We start from the raw sequence: 6,759 nt of genomic DNA on the forward strand, positions 1-6,759 counted from the left end.
TTTTCCTGCTGTTCTGGTTGATTACATTCTCTGAAGATTTAAAAACAATGAAGACAAAATTCATATTCTGTTAGTCTAGTTCTTATGAACCAATCTTACAAAAATTATAGCTATCGAAAACTACCAAAAAAAAAGACAATCTTACCTCAATTTGTCTTTGTGAACATCCTTCAATAAAGAAAGCAATTGTTTTGACCAATGAAGTATCTTTGCTATGAATGACAAATCATTTGTAGAGTAGGACTGAGCTGCTTGATTCAGCATGGATTTGAAATTCATATTGATTTGTATTAAGAGATTATTGTAATTTCATCAGCGGATATAAATCCCTTTAGTTTCTCCATTGCCTGTCTACATTCTTTTCCTTCTTTATAAAATTGGTCACCATATCCTTTTCTCTCAATGAGATATTTTACATACCGCATATCGGCTGACCCAACATCAAGAAGATAGTACATATAAAGTGTCATTTCCCCTATTTCAAACCCTCTTGTCTTCTTGGAATTCCCAATTGGAAAATGAATCTCACTCTTGGAATCAGAAGAATACCTGTAAAGTAAAAATAGCGTTAGAAAATAGTTGTTATGCTGCTTGCAGAATAATGAGGGTGAGGATAAGGTCCTGAGATCAGATTGTGATTGTTTTCTACCCACCACGCTAAAGCTCTAAAGAGATGGTTGAAAACAAAAACAATTTGACGAATATGCTATCTCAAAATCGTAAGGACCGCGCTCGCCTAAAAGGACTGGGAATGACAACAAAGTTGCGTGATTGTGTTTATGAATTGGGCACTGTATCAGGAACATTTGGTTTTTTTACTTTCCAGCACAAAAAGATTTGTGAATTGTAGAATTTTCCGCGGGAGGACTATTTTCCTCATTATGGTTAATTTTCAAGGGCCTTCGGAGGTTTACCGTGCCCGTAATTATGACCAGCTGTTATCAGGTTAGAGTGAAGGAGAGGGCAAGGGAGGGAATGTTTCCCTGACATGGGCAAAACACAATATTTTTTTCATGATGCAATTTCTTATATTTTCTAACAGTAGTTGAAAAAAAATTCTTTACCTGTTAACTACTTTTGCAAACAGTTGCAATGCCTCATTGCAAAACTCCAAATCTTTTTCAAACTCATGCTTTCTTTTATCAGCAACAAGTATTTCGCCAACATAATATAGAACATCCTCGAAATAAGACACAATAATTGAAAGTTCATTGATATCAAATACTGTACGGAATTTATAGTTAAATGTGCAAACCAAACGATCCAATTTTCGAATGAATACATCAATGGTTTTTAGTTGTCCCATAGATTTATTGTAGCGTTGTAAGTATGCAAGTAGATGTTCCAAGTGGGTTTCCCCAAAACTCAAAAGAAGACTGACATATTTTTCGACATCAATTAAATTTGTAGGGTTGGTATATAAGTTTGATTTGAGAAAGGCAGCTGCTTGGTGCATCATAACCAAATACTATAAAATATTTTTATATGCTCATTATTATATGCTAAAGTATGGTAGAAAGTATAAAAAAAACAAGAAACTAATGTAAACGTAGTTGTCTAAGAAAACAGTTATTATTTTTTAGAATCTTCCTTACAATCCAGTTTTCATATTTATAAAAACTAGAATATCTTACGCTTTAGTTTTACTGCCTGCCAGCTTGCCAGAGATTGACACACAGTTTTTGGATTAAGTGCATTAATCCAGCTCAACCACTAAAGAATAAGTCAAAAATCCAATCACCAAGTAAAGGTTCAAATTCTCTGCAAAGGTTGTCTTTTGTGAAGAGAAATTTCTACGATTTATATATTACAAAGACTTGAGTTTGAATTTGGAAATGAATTATTTTCAAAAAGGCCTTTGTCCTTTTTTAGCTTAAAGGTTTGACAAAACTTTGGCTTTGGGCATTAGGAAAAGACAAATGAAAGAGGACACATTGTATTTTCCTTTTTAATTCATACTTTCAATAAAAAAGGATTAGAATACCAGAGAATCTATATATTAATAGCCGTAGTCTGTGTGTCATTTTGTTTGTTTGTGTGTCACTTTCGTTTTTGCAAGCAATGTTTTGTTCTTTCAAAAGATGACTTGTGCTTCTTGCTCCACAAAATGTGTTAAATCAGATTCGCGCCGTTTTATAAAGACTTTGTTTTGATTGATAGACTTTTTCTTTTTTTTATTTCTTTTTTTTTGTTTTATGTTTTCGAATGTAATTAACGACCTTATTTGATTTGAGACATTCGAATTCTTTTCAAAACAAAAGAAATCTTTTAAACAGAATCTCTGTTAAAGAAAAGAACAATTATAAAATAAAGCACAAGAATCACAAGACAAGTTTGTTAGAACAACAGCAACATCAAAAATACATTCAAAAGGCGGTAAAAACTAGAATTCTTTCTTCGTAAAAAGGGACCTTTAAACAAGTATGTCGATAATTATTTTGCTGTAAATCTAAGTCATTGTTGAATTTGAAAAATTATTGAAGTTATGACAAAGTTATTTTATAAAAAGCCACATAAAATTGCGCTATCACGCTTTTTTGTCTGCGTGTCCTAGCTGCTTTCCGGGGGGACTATGGTTGCGAGCTGACTTTCGGCCCTGCCCCTCGGACCCTTAGCAGAATAAAGAGGAGAAGAAACAAGGGAAATTGTGTGAATTTTAATTCACTTTTTGGAACTAATTTGACCAAATTTCTATCTTTCTGGGGGCAAAAAGTTGAAATTTTCCTATTTTTCTGATTCTTAGCGGGACTGAAGTTGATTTTCCGATTTTTTCAAACTGCCATGTTTCAAAAAAGGCACCCTTAAGGCCGGCACATACCCATACCCTTCTCTTGCCTAAGTACCCCCCCCCCGGCTGTCTTTTTTCATCGAATCTCGTGTCATGTCTATTATTTCACTCCGCTTATCTTGACATCAAAGTTTTCCTAAACATCAAGAACTACGGCAAATATAACGCGAGCGAAGCGAGAAAAATAATCTAATTGCAGAGCCGTCTTGGACGTCGCTGGTCGCCGGTATGGTGTAATTTTGGAATGACGCCATTTTTCTGCTTTCTGATCATTTTTGCCACAAAAATCTTTTTCGAAATATGGTTAAAAGATACGTCACCCGGGAGAGATAGAGTCAAATTTTGAAGAGAATTCTTCTCTTTAATTTTGATTTCATCGTGTTTAAGCCACCTTCCCAACATCCAAAGGACTTTAAATGCGTTCAGCAAACAGCTAAACCGGCGTGCGACGCTGGGTACCGGCTAGTACCAATATATTACGATAGACATGACACATTATTACAAAAACATGAAAAGCATTCCTCGTAGCTTTTTTGATGCATTTTCAACAGATACCCCTGTCTATTGTTACGTTAGACATTCAAACATCAAAATTACAGTATGATTGACCAACTTGGTTGTGTGAAAATTTAACTCGGACATTTTATTTATGTTATGAAACTTGAAAATTTAAGATGCACCATAAAAAACCGAGTTATGTAACTGGGAAATTTAAAATTTAAAATCTCGACACCGGATCTGTAAAATAATCAAAACAAACCTTGAATGAAATTCTTGGTATCATTCTTATCGAACAAGTTCATCCATCAAACTAGAATTTCAGTAAACATTGCAATCCTTTCAATTAAAAAAACAGCCAAATTATAAGCAGTTTTACACAACACACGAAACGCATGCAAACTTCCCCGTAACTTTCTCGTGTCCATCATTAAAATTTTACAACTTTATTACCGTGAAAAAGGGTAACTTGCATCAGAGGAGGCTAACATGAATAGCCCTCAAATGAAAGGCCCGGCTGGTCATTAAAATACGAAAATAAATCGAAACAAAAATGGTAGAGTAGAGCTGCGAGCGGAGCTGCGTATGTGTATTTTAATGACCAGCCAGGTCATTCATTTGAGGGCTATGCATGTTAGCCTCCACTGATGCAAGTTACCCTTTCTCACGGTACGCTTCAAGTCATATGATAAAAATAATTTGCGCGCTTAGTTGACCTGGTTTCCATTTCCTTATTATTTATTGCAAGCACACGCTCTAGGCGCTAGGAAGCCGCGTTAAACTTCTAGGTGCCGCACCTAGCACAGCGTTAAACTTCTAGGTGCCGCACCTAGCACACCCGGCCCCCTTTCAAATTCATAAGGAAACCGGGTTCTTTTAATTATTTTTTGGTATGTATTTGTTTATGTTTGATTTTTTATTTCGAAGACCAGCCTGCTACAGCTATGTCGAGATTAGAAGACGTTATGTCGATATTAGACGATCCTACGGTATTCTCGCAACTATAGACGCTTACTAATGAGCGTCCCGTCAGCACCTTGAACTGACTACCCAATTCCCCTCAAAGGCATGGGTTGACCCGGGCGAAGGAACGTTCACTTGACTTGCCAAGTGAACTGCTGTGAGACTGAATCGAACCCTGGCCTCCTGCACAGAAGCTAAGGTCGAATACCACTATACCACGGCACCGGCACGGGTTCAACAATTGGTAAAATTTTAGGTGATTGTTAAAAAAACTGGAGGATTGTTGATTTCTTAGATACCTTAGTGTGGGGTTGGCCGTCAGACAAAATATGACTCATCAAAGATCCTGCAACTGTTTTTGGATAAAAAGACAGTCGGAGTAGACAAACTTGTCTCCCCTGTCCTTGTGGGAGTTCCAAGTTTGAATTCCACACTGTGATGGATTGGATCAATCCTGCCACAATTTGAATGTTTCAGGTTCGGTTCAGTTTGAATGGTTTGAATGAGAAAATGCAAACAAACAAAAGTTACAAATGGAAACCTACATTACATATACTGACAGTCGTTGATTAGAGTATGGTTCAGGTTTAGTTGATGATCTGTCGATGGCTGGATGGTATAATAAGAATCGAAGATTGATGCTAGCTGATTGAGCAAGAGAAGATTGACTAAATTGAGCTGGACTGGACTGCTGGACTGCTGGAGGTGTAGCTGAAGCGACGAATTTTGAAAATGTAGGAAAGATCGAAAATCATTTTGATTTACCATTCGAATTAGGGGGTTGTTTTAATGAAATTTATTGTTAGCTTTTAATATTTTTCTCCCAGAAATATTATTTTAATAACTTTTATATCAATTCTATATTTTCTTCTCAAACAATATATTTTTTATTTGATACAAAAGGTCTATAAAAAAATACTTAAGATTACGTAGTAAAGATGATAAACCCCCTGATATAGGTTCCTGACATAGAAATTCCGAGAACTAAAAGCACATGACTAATTGGTAGTGCGCATGCGCATTGCTGTTTTTTTTTACCAAGATCAGGGGAGATCACCTCGCGAACCAAAACAAGGCACAAATTTTCCTTGGCAGAGTTCTACCGTTCCTAAGTTTCTTTAAAAAACCAGCTTGATTTAGCTGAGTCCTGGCTACTGAATACTTTGAGATGAGAGACATGAATGCTGCAGCAAATATAGAGCTTGTTGCAGGTATTGATTTTGGCACAACTTACAGTGCTTATGCATATTCTTACGAGTATGAACAAGGAAAAATTTTTATAAATTCCACTTGGCCTAGTGGTGTTCAAACTTGCAAGGAAGCCACTGCTATCTTGTTTGATGAGAATGAAAGGTTTGTTGCCTTTGGAGAGGATGCCATTGATAGATATAGTGACTGTGCTGATAATGACATGGAGAAAAAATGGTACTTCTTCAATCGTTTTAAAATGGCATTGTATCAAGAAAAGGTATTGAACATTATTTTTAACCTTTCATTTTTGTGATTATTTGCTCATCATAAGTACATGATGGGCAACAGGCACTCTTAATATGTACCGTGAGATTGGGTAACTTGCATCAGTGGAGGCAAACTGCATACCGTGAGTGGTCCTAAATCCGACAGCCCTGCCTAAATCCGACCCCCCAAATAACTGCTATGAAAAAAAAACTATGTTTACAAACATTTCCTCTCAAAGTTGAACAATAAACTATTGCAAGAAATCTTGAAACAAAACATCCAACAAGATGACTATAATGTCAAGATGTCAATTAATGTGATCAAAAAAGTGTGAGTTGTAAAAATAATGACCTCTATCATTCTGAATCTTTTGCTCGTGTTTAAAACATTAACAATTTTTTAATAAAAGATCATGTTTTGTATAAAAAGCAATTACTGTTATTTGGTCCAATTGTTTCAGTGTATCAAATCCTTCAGTTTAGTTGACACTTTGGTATCTTCATTGCGTCACAGCGAAAGATTTGTTTTTATTTTAGTTTGTATCTTTGAAAGACCCCATCGGATTTAGGCAGGGCTGTCGGAGTTAGGACCATTCACGGTACCTCAAATGAACAGTCAATATCTTTAGCCAAATTACCAGGCATAGTTAATCAATATAATCGATAATCTTGAGTAATCGATAAATAATCGATAAGTAATCGAAACTAACCGATAGAATCGATAGGTAATCAGACCTTCAAAAAATCTTAAGTATCAATCAGCGATCGATTATTTCCAAGCTATCGATTACTTATCGATCATGTATTGATTGTTAACAATCATCGATTACTTATCGTTCATGCATTGATTACTTATCAATTATTTACTTATCTTCAATCACGTATCGTTATCGATTATATATCGATCGTGACCGACTATTGACTACATTACCGGGCCCTTTTTACGCCGGCTCTTATTCCACCAACAAGCCCAAAAATAACGCTAAGAAGGTCCGGCGTAAAATGGGCCAAGATAAGGTACAGTATTTAATGAAGTAAAGAAAATTTCTGGAA

The 6,759-nt window shown here is 35.7% G+C and overlaps 1 pseudogene; it reads left to right on the plus strand.

Moving 5' to 3' along the window:
• Positions 1-5,331: 5,331 nt before the first annotated feature.
• LOC136799706 (heat shock 70 kDa protein 12A-like) overlaps positions 5,332-6,759 on the plus strand; it is a 20,931-nt pseudogene continuing 19,503 nt past the window's right edge.

Source organism: Clytia hemisphaerica, unplaced genomic scaffold (genome assembly GCF_902728285.1).
Source record: "Clytia hemisphaerica strain Z4C2 unplaced genomic scaffold, Clytia hemisphaerica genome assembly, whole genome shotgun sequence".
NCBI lineage: Eukaryota > Metazoa > Cnidaria > Hydrozoa > Leptothecata > Clytiidae > Clytia > Clytia hemisphaerica.